Here is a 13,437-nt window from a genome sequence, read left to right as displayed (position 1 = left end):
CCTCTACACTTTCTTTGAATAAACGTTCAAATTTATAACGGGATCTATGTAAGAGGCGAGTTTTTGACCAAAGGATGTTGTGGTTAGTTTCAATCCCGTGCTGAGCCAATCCAGATTTTTCAGGTTTGTTGTGATGAATGGAGGATTGATGTTCTTGGATTCTTTTTTCAAGAGAACGTCCAGTTTGTCCAAAATAGGAGAGATCACAGTTGCAGGGAATTTGATAAACTCCAGGAAGAGACATAGTTGAGCATTTGTCTTTAGGAGAAGGAAAATGGGAAGATAATTTGTTAATAGGTGAATACGTAGCTGTTAATTCATATTTCTTCAGAATTCTTGCGATAGGTCCTGAAATCCCGGAGATGTATGGAATTGGAACTCGACGTATTGAATCTTTGTTGTTTTGTGGTGGATTATAAGAATCGAGAATATGTTGAGTACTTTTTTCAGAAAAGCTATTGAGTTTCATGTGTTGTTGGATAGTAGAAAGTTCTTTCTGTATAAAATTAGAAGTAGAACAATTAGTTTGGGCTCTTCTGATTAGACATTTTATGATTCCTGTTTTTTGAAAAGAATAATGGGCCGATTCTTTAAAAATATACCGACCTGTGAACGTTGGTTTCCTGTAAACTGTAGTTGTAAGAGTATTTAAAGGTGACAGGATGAGGAGAATGTCTAAAAAAGATAAATGTTTGTTTTCTTCCATTTCCATAGTAAACTTTATACGATGATGGTAAGGAATTGATACTGTTTAAAAAAGAAGGTAAGGAGTCTTTGTTGTGCGGCCATACAGTAAAGATGTCATCTATATATCTTGCCCAAAAGGATGGTTGAGGGAAAATAGATGAGAAGAGGACTTTTTCTAGATGTTCTAAATAAAAGTTGGCTAAAGCAGGAGAGAGAGGACTTCCCATGGCCGTTCCTTCTACTTGGCTGTAAAATTTGTTTTGGCATAAGAAATATCCAGAGTGTATTATGAAATCGAATAGTTTTATAATGTCTTCTGGAAAGATGTCAGCAAGTAATATGAAAGTCTCCTTGAAAGGTACATTTGTATATAAAGATTCTATATCAAAGCTCACCATAAAATCTGTACATTGCAATGAGACATTTTTCAATTTTTCTAAGAAATCTGAGGAGTTTTTTAGAAAGGAACTAGAGTTGTCCATGTGAGATTTCAATATTTTAGCTAGATATTTGGCTATACAGTAAGTAGGAGAATCAATACAATCTACTATTGGACGAAGAGGAAAGTCAATCTTATGTATTTTAGGAAGACCATAAAATATCTAATTAGAAGAGCCAAAACTAATTGTTCTACTTCTAATTTTATACAGAAAGAACTTTCTACTATCCAACAACACATGAAATTCAATGGCTTTACCGAAAAAAGTACTCAACATATTCTCGATTCTTATAATCCACCACAAAACAACAAAGATTCAATACGTCGAGTTCCAATTCCATACATCTCCGGGATTTCAGAACCTATCGCAAGAATTCTGAAGAAATATGAATTAACAGCTACGTATTCACCTATTAACAAATTATCTTCCCATTTTCCTTCTCCTAAAGACAAATGCTCAACTATGTCTCTTCCTGGAGTTTATCAAATTCCCTGCAACTGTGATCTCTCCTATTTTGGACAAACTGGACGTTCTCTTGAAAAAAGAATCCAAGAACATCAATCCTCCATTCATCACAACAAACCTGAAAAATCTGGATTGGCTCAGCACGGGATTGAAACTAACCACAACATCCTTTGGTCAAAAACTCGCCTCTTACATAGATCCCGTTATAAATTTGAACGTTTATTCAAAGAAAGTGTAGAGGCCTTACTTCATCATCCTAACCTGAATCGGAATGACTGTATATCTATATCAAAAATCTGGGAAAGTCTAATCAGGATAACTCATTAATTCATATTAATTTTATGTTATTTAATATTATTAATATCTTTATTTCAGTCATGTCTCTGCTTAAAAATATTCCCTTTAATACTTAGTGATATAACATCACGCAGCTTGTTCTATTTTTAAATGATCTATTGTTAGTATTCTACCTTGTATTTTTTTTTAAAAAACTGTTCTTGTAATGCCGCTGAAGATGGTCTGCTATTTCCAAACCGAAATATTTGGTTAATTAAATATCTTTCTTGTGTTTACGTGCTTATATTATTCAATTCTTATAGCTATAATTATTATATAATTTTATATAACGATGAATTAATGATTCTTCATCTTCAGTCCAAATCAAAATTGTCATTGCCAAAAGATTAGTATTACCAATTACTAATTCCTTTTCTATAGGTTTAGCAACCAGTACATTTACATCCGCTGTAGGCTTATGAACTTTAATTCATCTTTCTTCTTCTTCCTGTGTCCATGCTGTGCTGTTTGTTTGAACAGTGTTCAGTTAAGAAGAGGTATTCTTATTGACAATTTCCTTCTAAATTAATCGATTATATGTCAAGTCTTCAATAACGTCTTTTCTTATATTTCTGTTTTATAACACATTGCTTACTGAATCAATCTATCGAAATCCTGGTATTTTCAGGGTCGTTTTACTGTCTTGCATCAAACAGGTAGTTTTTGGTAACTTTTCCATTCTATTTAGATACCACCGTACATCTTCTTTTATTGCAATTTTCCATATGATATTTGTTCCAGAAGATATTCAGTTTAAAGAGTCTCTAAACAATTTATTTAAGTACATAACATGTAAAAAAATTTAATTTTAATATAAATAAATAAATAAAAACCTGAGTTTTAAATCGCTAGTTTTTAATTTTGATGATATCAAAACTGATGTTACCTTTGTGCATATTGTGATCCATGTAGTAATTATCTATTGTGATCCACTGGAGACTGTAATCTTATTTTGCACCTGGTTTATAATTTAAATGTAGGCTATAAATAATAACTGAATAACTTTTCTTTTGGCACCTTATTATCTTCCCTTTCCGGACTTTATATATGTTTATGTTATGGTTAAAGTGATAAATCCGGTTATTATTAATAATTACCGGTTAAAGTGAATAATTTCTAGAGGAGTCTGGTAAATGTAATAAAAACATGTTTATAGGTTTTCATTCTCAATAGAAATTATAACAGCTTAGGTTAGGTTAGTTTATAATGAAAAAAGTAAGGAAAGTACTTTTTTTGCACTCAATGAAATCATTATAAACTAACCTAACCTTTATCAGTTGGAAATCATTATAAACTAACCTAACCTAAACTAATCCAAACTTTATTGGTTAGGTTAGTTTATAATGAAAAAAGTAAGGAAAGTACTTCTTTTGCACTCAATGAAATCAGAAATCATTATAACCTAACCTAACCTGGATTTCGCATGTCGAACCAGGATGTAGTCGTAGTTTGTTGTGGGCATATTAATGGGGATGAAAGATAAACGTTGTTGTTGGTCGAGCTTAATGATTGCGGGCAGATAAATGGGGATAACAAATAAAAGTTGTGTGGGCAGATGAATGGGGGATAATAGATAAACCAGAGAGGAACTGATCAGTGTTTTTCCTCCATTGATGAGGAAAGAGGTACAGCAATGACATTTATCTATTTTTCCCATTCATCTGCCCACAACAACGTTTATCTTTCATCCCCATTAATCTGCCCACGACAAACTATGACTACACCCTGGTTCGGTATGCGAAATCCAGGTTAGTTTATGTTAGGTTAGGTTAGTTTATAATGATTTCTGATTTCATTGAGCGCAAAAGAAGTACTTTCCTTACTTTTTTCATTATAACCTAACCTAAGCTGTTATAATTTCTATTGAGAATGAAAACCTATATATAATACCTATAAACATGTTTTTATTACATTTACCAGACTCCTCTAGGAATTATTCACTTGAACCGGTTAAAGTGATTAATTCTCGTAAATTATTCACTTTAACCGGTAATTATTAATAATAACTGGATTTATCACTTTAACCATAACATATATATGAGGGTGGTGAAATATATAGGAGTAAGAAATTCTATTTAGTCTTCTCTTACATATGTGAAGCTATTATTTAAAAAATTATAGTATGCCTAATATGCAAGTCTGTAGTGAACAACTTATTCTTATGGTGAGTGTTACTGGAGGCCTATCAGAAATTGTTACATCAGAATATTGTTTTCAAAGGGCTAGCAAGGCCCTATTGTCAGAAAGGTTACATCGTGTTGAGAAGCTCTTCTTTTCTAATATCAGTAAAATTTTGTGAACTTCAAACTATACTACAATCTTAGTCCTGAACATTTTGACTTATAGCATTTCTGTAGAAGTCAAAATAGTTTTGACTTCAAAGAAAAAATTAAACAACTTCATCTTCAAGATTCTGAAATGAAGGTTTTCTTTGATATAGTTTCGCTGTCCACAAATATACCATTTAAAAACAAGTAGATTTCCCTGCGACATCATCAAATTATTCACGTTTACTATCCATGCCAGTTATTTTACTTGGTATAATAAATTATTTCAGCAGATTATTTCAGGGTGCTGCGATTAGTAGTACTCTCCACATTTATGTAGTATGTGGCCTCCTTCAATGAGTCCCTGATGCCCTGGAGGTCTCTTTAATAATAATAATTCCCTGGATTTTGTCTTCACATCATACCATCACACACCTGTTTTGCTAACCATTTTTTCTACCATTTTGTAACCATACCAGCTTAAATTAACTCTGTTCATATATTATTGAATGATAGTCGTGTCAGGTTTCTTTCTAATGTCTTCCTTTTAAATATGATGTTGACATTGATGTCATCTGTTCATTTCTCAAGTTGATCTTTAGTGGAGAAAACACATCTAATGCTTTAACTAAATTTATTTAGCTAATTAGATTAATAAGCAAAGGCATCTTGATGTTCACAAAGAAATATACCGGGCATGGGCATGCATGTATGCATGCACTCACACTAGCAAGAAGGCAAACGCCTACAGCCTGAACTGGCACCTTCTGTGAGCAATGTGAATCTTGCTAAAGGTCTCATTGATGGTCTGACATTAAACAATTTCAGTGTGCTTCAGCTGAATTAGTTTAATTTTGAGAATGTTGTAGTGCTGTGGCAGATTCCAGATAATGTTTTTCTGATTTAAATTTATTTCTGTATAAGAGGGAGGGTTTTTTTTTATTATAGATCTGGTGATTTTTTTCCATTACATGGTCTGTCATCCTGAAATGAGGGCAGTGCAGATGATGGCAAAAGTTTTTGTGTTCTAGATGGATATTAACAGTTTGTTTGAGGTGTGTAAGTTTGCAGTTGTGAGGGATACTGTGGATCTCAGGATGGTTTAGATTGTGGAGGGAATATTTTAGCGAGCTGATCAGGGTAGCTAATTTTTGGTGAGGCTTGAAGAAGGTCTGTATGTTATTGTTATACCTTTTAAGAATGCATGCAGATTTTTCTGAGGTACTCCAGAGATAGGAGATGACAATGGATTCTTTTTGTGTGTGTGTGTGTCAGTATTGATACAAGATACAGTATTCTGTGGAATGAAGTTCATCTTCTCCATAAAAGCAGTATGAGGGCTGTGATGTTAGGAATGAACGAATTGAACTTCAGCAGCATTTTTGTACTGGCCTAGTGGAGCATGTTGCACATCATGACTGTTCGAGCAGATTTCTTTCTTGACAGTAGTAGATTGAATGTGGAGGTACATGTGTTAATATTTGTCAGCACATGAAATCAAGCTACTATTGTGCAGAAGGGTGTCATAAACAGTGTTAGCATATGTGGATGTGAGATTTGGTTTGGAAGTGCTGCTGGTGATTACACGTATTGAATTTTGGGAAGGGGGGAGGCATTGTTAATGTTGGGAATATACGAGGGTGGTCTGAAAAGTTCTCGGCCTCAAACATAAATGGCAACACTATCGGCAACCTAACCGTACCTAATCAAGTAGTTTGTTTTATACAGCTATCTGAAGCAAAATTGTTGTCCTTTAAAATGGATAAAATTGAGTATCGTGCGGTTATAAAATTCTTTGTAAAAGAAGGTTTGTGGGCACTCTTCTCCTTTGTTTATGACAATTAAGAAATGGGCTGCCGAGTTTAAATGTGGCCGTACCAGCCTTGAAGATGATCCACATGAAGGACGTCCAAAAAGTGTAACAACAGCAGAAATCATTGATCAAGTGCACGATATGATATTGGATGACCGGCAAGTCAAAGTACATGAAATTGCTGAGACTATAGGCATTTCAAAAGAATGTGTAGGATATATTTTGCATGATGAATTGCATATGAAAAAGCTTTGTGCAAGATGGGTGCTGCGCTTGCTCACAGCAGATCAAAAACACACTCGCATGAAAATCTTGGAACAGTGCTTGGAGCGTTTTAACAAGAATAAAACTGATTTTGTGCATCAATTTATTACTATGGATAGGACTTGGATTCACTATTACACATCATCCAAACAGCAGTCAAAACAGTGGACAGAAGCCAGTTGTTCAGCGCCAAAGACAAAGTCGGTTCCATCAGCAAGAAAGGTTATAGCATCAGTGTTTTGCAATGATAAAGGCATTTTGTTTATTAATTATCTTGAAAAGGGTAAAACGATAACTGGGGAATATTATTCTGATCTTTTAACCAACTAGACGAAAAAATTCATGAGAAAAGACCTGGGTTTGCAGAAGGAAAAAAATCATCTTTTATCAGGACAATGCACCTGCCCACAAAGGTGTTTTGACAATGGGAAAATTAAGGGATCTGCACTATGAACTGTTGGAACATCCACCCTATTCCCCAGATTTGGCCCCCTCTGACTTCTATCTCTTCCCAAAACTAAAACTCTTCCTCGTTGGTCAGCGTTTTTCTTCGAATCAAGAGGTGATTGCAGCTATAGAGAGGTATTTTGCATATCTTACTGAGAACTACTACAGGGATGGGATAATGGTGCTGGAGCATCGCTGGAATAAATGCATTAGTCTTAATGGAGATTATGTTGAAAAACAAAAATAATTTTGAAATTATAAATCTGTTTTTTCATTGTTAGGCCGAGAACTTTTCAGACCACCCTCATATAGACAAAACTAGTTAGGGATGGTGTTGGTTCCTTGCAGAGATAAAAAGTGTGATATTCACAAGGCAAGTGTTATGAATAGAAATGGCAAAAAAGACCCTTAGGAAAACAGATATAGATGTCTTGGCTCATTTGGAGGATGGTTGCAGATCATAAGATGGCTGTGGAGTAGTGATTGTATTGGGCTGTTATAATGTCTGGTTTGCCTCTTGAGAATGGTTATGGTGATGGCACACATTAAAGCCATGGTATACACTTGAACTAAACAGAAAGATCTGATAACCTCGTGTTTCTGAAATAGCGTAGTTGTAATGCAAATGCTGATAACTTGCAAAGCAGACAGATTCAACTTGATGAAACGAATGATTGTGAACAACTGGAATCATGTACAACACGTCTAGAGTTGCATTCATTCTAATAGGTTTACGTTGGGCAATGCTAGTTGTTTGTTTCAGTGCTTCTCGTACGATATATATTTTGCAGTGCAGTGTGAGGTCATATTTACTGACCCAGCTGATGTGCACTTTTATTATGGATATGCCAATAGAAATGCACAAGCATATTGGCTTTATTGAGATGCTTTCCTTGGTCATTGAATTCCATGCTCTCAAACATTTTCATCTTCATTACTGTGGTTGTGAGTCGGCCACAATTTCTTCGCCAAGAAATGAAGGGAGTGGATGGAGTAAAGAACTTTGAGGACACCAGAAACTTATGGAAACATACTGCATCTGTTGGCATGAAATCCATGCACTAGCACACAGGGGATTGAAGTGAAATAGGGTGTCTTGAGAGACATCTTCTCAAGCAGTTGTATGGTGGATCTTGCATGAAAATTAACTTTATCTGTACTATTTCCAGCAAGTTCAAGCACTTTTTACTGACAGGTGTCATCATCAATTTTTTTTTTTCCAACAGTGTATGCAAGACAAGTGATTTCTCTCTCTAGTTCTGATCACAGACAAGGTGATATTCACTTAAGATGTTAGTTTCGATTACAATAACAATAACATGTGCAGTTATTCAAGTCATCAGTAGAAATTATCCATCAATGTTTAGGCATGTGTTTATGGAAGATTAATAGGGCTATATGTTTTGTAAACAGGCTTATGAGACCTTTGCATACCATAACTTCTTGAAAAAACCTGGTAGAAAACATCTTCCATGATATGCTCAAGAACATTCCCCTGGCATGGAGGAGAAACATGGTTCATGCATGATTGACTGCATTTCAGTCATGAGGCTCAAGGGTATTTTGATCAAAGGCATCCTAAAAGATGGATTGGTCAATATGTGCCAGCTATGTGGCATCCTTGATCACCTAACCTAAATATTATGGATTTTTTTTTGTGTGTGAAGTCATTTGAATCATTGGTATATTGTACCCTAGGTGGGGGAATGTTGATGAACTGCAGGAACATATACTGAATGTGTATGCTCTGCCATGAGACACCAGCTAAGAACTTTCAAGCCTGTGAGACGATCAGTTGTGAGATGTCTCAGTAGCTGCATAACTGGCAACAGAGGTTATTTTGATCACCTGCTATGATCTACATTCATCTTGCAGTGTTTCTTTTGCTAGTTCTCAAGGGAATTCTTGATATTTTTCCTCTATATCTGCATTACAGGCTGTCAATTCATGTTGCTACTACAATGGGCTTTATCTCAGATGCAGTGTTTCCATATTCATGTTTGTTGGGACCTTTTTTGTTCAAGGTGTAAAATATGCCTTTAGAGTTATGACAGTGATGCAGAATCACCCTGAATAGTGGTTCTAAAAATGAATCACCATGGAAAGAGAACCGTTACAGGCAAGAATGATGTTTATATATATATATATATATATATATGTATACACACACACACACACACACACACACACACACACACACACACACACACACACACACACACACACACACACACACACACACACACACACAGCATTACTTACAAAATGATACATTCTCTGATATTGACTTAGAAATATATTTATAACAAAATCAAACTGACAGGTTACCATTCTCACACAATCTCTTAAAAACAAAGAAACAATTATTTAGAAAATTCTGATTTTAAATCATATTAAATTCAGACAAAAACTTTTGTTTGAGTGTTTGAATCCTGTGTAAGATGTGAGAAATATTTATAAGGACTTTTCAACTAATAATGCAATTTACAGATAAATTGATGTGCCACATAGACCCAATTTTTGCTTTTCTATTATCTAAACAAATCAGTCTGAACATGTTGAATATTGTGAACAATGTTAGTTATGAGGATCGGCTGAGGGAATGTGGACTGCAGAGTTTGGTGGATAGAAGAAGGAGAGGTGATAAGATTGAGACTTTTATCACCTGTTACATTATTATTTAGACCTCCAAGGAGGCAAAAGACTCCTTGGAGGCCTAAATAATAATAATAATACATATCCTCACTGTACATGCCTTTGCATGTTATTATAATTTGCTGAGTGCAATTCCATCCCATCTCATCTTCCTTTCATGTTAGGCTCAATGGACTATCACAACCAAATAACTTGGCATCTCAGAAACCTGATTACTGCTTCCATTACTACTTATGTTAAGATGGTTAAACCTGTCTACATTATCTGCTATATTTGTAAATTACATATGTTCTTCTGGTCAGAGTGTTGTTTTTGTGGGATGGAAATCCCAGGTTTCCAGGAGAGAAAATCCTGCCAACTCTGTAGGAAGCTGGCTAAATCACCTTCACTTGAACAGCCCTGATAAAGGTCCTTCATGTTCTTGATCTGATTCAAAACCATTTCTTTCCAACCAGAGCATTGTTGATACTGACTGACCTATGGAGGCTCTTGGGGCAATTCCATTTTATTTTACACACACTTTGTGAATGTTTGCTGGAAGCGATCACTCACAAAGATGATAATTCAGTTAAATTGAGATTGGGTGCAAATCCTGTTGATGATGATACACCTTTGTAAGAATTTTTGGCTGAGAGTAAACTAGTTGGTCTAATATGAATATGACAGGATTTTCTCTCCAAGAATTTTGAGTTTTTGATTAATCATAACATGGAAACCAGCCAGAGAACATTCACTTATGAACACGGTAGATTACTGGAATAAGGGCTTTTATAGAATTCCTGCATTATATAGTGTGAGTAGGTAGACATATGCACTTGTGATAATGGTGTGTGTACGTACACACACATTTGTCTCTATAGCTCATTTCATTTGGTAATGATGAAATATTTTCATTGGAAAGATAATCTAGGAGGGTTTTCTATCTCATAATCTCAGATGTTTCATTCTCCAAAACATGCAATTGACAGACAGTAAAAACTTCAGCAGATAGCAAACCACACTATTATAGCATTAATTAGGTTTCTGTAAAATCAAATTTTACATCATGAGACTTGGTCATTGGTGTGAAGTTGACTTCATGCCAATAACAAAGGCAGTAAAATTTAAAAGTTGCCTTCATGCTGATAACTAGTCTCCATACAGGAGATGCATATTAAAGATTTATAGAAAAGGTTAGTGTGCAAATCTTGTGTAGCTTTTCATACTACCAGTGAAAAGCATTAAGTACTTTGACAACTCGCAAAAATGCATATGTTGAATTCAACTACTGTGTTAGCAAATTCAAAGAAGTGGCTGGAAGGACACATTGTTCAACACAGGTACATTGTGATAGCTCAGCTCAATAATGAGCCACTTGTTTTGAAATCTCAGCACAATGTGCACTATCGGTTTCTAACTCTAAGTCAGCACCAACTCTACGTATAGCACTTTATGTTTTAGGAATCAGTCTGTGAATATAAGTTTTTTTTTTTTTTTTTTTTTTCAAATTAAAATATTCTATTCCTGATGACCTATGCCACTGAGTATGGAAAACTTGTTGAATAATTAGTTTTTACTTGGTGTTTTCTCCTTGTGATTCATATCAGAAATAAGACTATTTCTTCTTATACATAATAATTAAATATTATTAATGTCACGATCTTTCCCACTATCTTCATTTTAGTATGTTTCTGCCATTTCATCTGTTTATGTTTGTAATTTTCCTGAGAACCTTGTATTTATAGTTTCCAGTCTTTAATCACCTATTTTATTTCTAACCTGACTGTAAAAGCTATACATTAAAATTTTAAAATTACTTATAATCCTTGTAAATTGATAACTTGATTTTATGGCCAATATCTCTCTTGTTTTATAAATTTATTCAGCTAGCTGTCTAGAGGAACTTATTCTAAGCCTCTCTTCAACTGGTTCCTGGATTAGTTGATCGCTGGCATGAACAAGCTGTTTTTTTACCCCAGAAACTTGGGTTTTTCATCCCGTAAACTCAAGAAAATCAACTGTAGTACAAACACTGTTTCAGACAATAACGTATCCTGTTAGGGACCTGGAGATGGCAGCACTTGTTTGTAAGTCACTTCATCAGTTGCTGCTTATAATTAGTCTTGGGCCAGCTATCACTGCTTGGCTACTGGTGTAGATATGAAAAGTAAAATATTCAAAATAAAAGCTTAAAATTTTGGAAGGAAGATATAGAAAATATGGTAAAGGAAAAACAATTATCATGCAGCTTGTTCCTTCAGAAACAAACAAAGGAAGCATTAGAAAACTACAGAAATAAAAGAAATGTAGCTAAAACTATAGCAAAGAAAGTACACCAAGATTCCTGGGATAGGTTTATGAATAAAATGGAACAAGATACAGGAAACCTCGTATAACGCAGATGTTAGGTTCCATAGAAATGCCGCATTATACAAATCACGTTATACAAGACTTAGATCACATAGAAAAAGTAGGGTTAGGTTCCGAAATCGTTTTTTTTTTTTTTTAAATTATATAAACAACGACATATCCAACAAAAACAATATTTTTATTTAATTCAGGTAATTCATGTAAGTTAAGAAAACATAAACTATTACACAAATACATAGTATAAAAATTACAAATTGTACTTAAACTTCATTGCACATAATGCATAAATGTTTTAGACAATAAAATAAAGTGCATATTTTAATTGTCATCACTGTCTTCAGAAATAACATTTCGTAGATGTCTTTAAGTCGCCGGAGGTTGTCACCACTTGAAATCTCTTGGACATCATTTGTATAATTCTCATTGTATACTTTGGCTGGTTTAGTCATCGAGAAGTCAAGGTAATAAAACTTTGCTTTCCACTATGCTGCAATTTTTTATCGAGTTCATAATATGGCGCTAAACAAATATCCAGTTGTCTCGTGAATTTTCCTGAGCGCTCCATTGAGGGATCATTATCCGTAAAATAACTTCCTAACTTTCTTGCCAACTCCAATCTTTCTGCTAATTTCTTTAAACTGAATTCTTTAACGGATTCATCACAATCAGAATCTTCGGCTTCAACAGAATCTTTCCCCGCCATTTGGTTCGACGCTATCTATTAATTGTACCAGTTCCTCCTCATTTAAATCTGTTTCTCCATCAATTAAGTCACTAATTTTGTTTACAACCATATTGCAAAAGCCCTCTCCACCAAAAATGTTTGCGACGTTTATTATACGACAGCTCGGCATCCACTGGAGGTACGAAATTTTGTTCCAGAATGGCTTCAGGCCATTTTTTTTTCCAGCCAGCATTCAGCGTAGAGGGTTGTGAACAGAGAAATAATTTTTACACAATTCAATATTGAAAACTCTTCCCACACTTGAGGCAGTGTCATGTTTGGATTAGCTTCTTTTCCAAAATTAATGAAATGTTCGCCGAATATAATATGACTTAAATGTTGATATTATTCCTTGGTCGAGTGGTTGAATAAGTGAAGTAGTATTAGGCAGGAAAAAAGTTAATTTAATATTCAGATGGCTTAAATTTGTGTGGCCTGGTATGTTATCTAAAATTAGTAGAATTTTAAAGTCCGTATTCTTTTTCTTTGTGTAACTTTCCACATCGGGTACAAAACACTTGAAAAACCAATTTTCAAACATGCTAGCCTTTTTGTTGGCCCGCCAATTAACAGGTAGGGTGGACTTGTCGAGCCTTTTCATCGCACGACGATTTGCGGATCGGTTAATAAACATTAGTTTTGTCATATAATCACCTGATGCATTACTACAAAACAGTAGAGTAATTCTATCTTTGCAAACTTTGAATCTAGGAGCTGATCTTTCATTTTTCGAAATATAGGTGCATTTTGGCATTGTTTTTCCAATATAACCCAGATTCATCCGCATTGAACACCTGATCTGCACTGTAACCACCTTTAATGATTTTTAAAAGTTCTGCTGGAACAAAATCCATGCTGAAAGATTTCTTCTGAAGAATCTTGATCGAGTTCTTTTAAATGTTTATAAACTTTGAGAGCTTTTTGTTTAATAAGGTGTCCATCCAAAGGAATTTTCCTTTGAGTGCAATCTTCTATCCAAATCATTAGAGA

At 34.6% G+C, this 13,437-nt stretch overlaps 1 protein-coding gene across 3 annotated transcripts in view; it reads left to right on the top strand.

Moving 5' to 3' along the window:
• LOC150102911 (DNA-directed RNA polymerase III subunit RPC5-like) overlaps positions 1 to 13,437 on the top strand; it is a 459,314-nt gene that overhangs the window by 431,927 nt on the left and 13,950 nt on the right. The window lies entirely within an intron of this gene.

The sequence above is a fragment of the Typopeltis vanoorti genome, chromosome 9 (assembly GCF_054136105.1).
Source record: "Typopeltis vanoorti isolate ZY-2024b chromosome 9, IOZ_Tvanoo_1.0, whole genome shotgun sequence".
In the NCBI taxonomy this organism is placed as follows: domain Eukaryota; kingdom Metazoa; phylum Arthropoda; class Arachnida; order Uropygi; family Thelyphonidae; genus Typopeltis; species Typopeltis vanoorti.
Note: the sequence above shows the minus strand (reverse complement) of the source record. Positions and strands in the feature narration are given on the sequence as shown.